Raw genomic sequence first — 998 nt, 5'->3', positions numbered from 1 at the left:
GGCCAGCCCCAAAGGGAGCCGGCTCCTGGCACACACCAACCTCGTGGGACACAAAGCTGCTGCAGAACAGCGTCACCTCAGCTCTGGAGCTGGACACCCCATCTTCTGGAGCTGGCTCGCTCCTTTGAACTAGTGTGCTTTGCACCAGCTTAGCCCTTGGTAGCATGCAGCACTGCTGGGCTGCAGCTTTCATAACCCTTTTAATGACATTATCTCTGCCTCAAGATCAGATCCGCAGCCTGGGCACGGCCACAGCTCCTATTCAAAGCAGAGTCAGCACAAGCTCTGCCTCATTTCAGCAGCCTGAGCCGCGCTAATGATGGGAACAGGCTCTGTACAGTGGTGGAAACACCCTGTTCCCCAGAGGAAAGCAGGCAGCAGCCCAAATGTCAAGATAAGAGCTGTGACCCATTGAGAGACTCAGATGCCGCTTGAGTCACTCCATGTGAAAGCCATGAAGAAGTGCAATGTCCTGCAGCCTTTTGCTGGGTGTCTCTTCCAGCTGCCCTGCAGGCCTGCCTCTGCTGCCAGCTTTGCTTGTGCTGCAGGATACGGGCTGGAGCGTCGCTACAGGAACGCCAGGACACATCGCGCCACAGCAGCCGCTGGAGCCCAGCACCACCAGGAGCACGGCTGCGGAGCTCTCAGATGAGAAGCCCTTGTGTGTTTCCACAGCTTCACCCTGGGTGATGCGAGGGTCAGGGAAGCAGTGGACAGTCAAATCTTCACTTTCCCTCCAAGCGTTCACTGCCTGAAGGGGAGCGATGCTGACCCAGCCCGGCCGGCAGCCTGTGTCTCACTCTGCCCCACAGAAAAACCATTTCTCACTCTCCACACAATGCCTGAGCTCTCCCAGCAGGACCATCTAGAAGCATTTTCCTCGAAAACCCAAAATCTCTAATGGAAGCCGCTGGTTTTCCTCGAGGAAGGGTTTGGAGGCAGGATGTGAGCCTGCTGCCAGCACACCATGAGTGTGCCTGCTGCTTCTGCTTCCCAAG

At 56.8% G+C, this 998-nt stretch overlaps 1 protein-coding gene across 1 annotated transcript in view; it reads right to left on the bottom strand.

The window, feature by feature from the left end:
* Positions 1-998, bottom strand: part of RGS3 (regulator of G-protein signaling 3) — a gene marked incomplete at its 3' end in the record, with an annotated part of 37,533 nt that overhangs the window by 12,934 nt on the left and 23,601 nt on the right. The window lies entirely within an intron of this gene.

The sequence above is a fragment of the Apaloderma vittatum genome, unplaced genomic scaffold, assembly GCF_000703405.1.
Source record: "Apaloderma vittatum isolate BGI_N311 unplaced genomic scaffold, ASM70340v1 scaffold2664, whole genome shotgun sequence".
In the NCBI taxonomy this organism is placed as follows: Eukaryota; Metazoa; Chordata; class Aves; order Trogoniformes; family Trogonidae; genus Apaloderma; species Apaloderma vittatum.
Note: the sequence above shows the minus strand (reverse complement) of the source record. Positions and strands in the feature narration are given on the sequence as shown.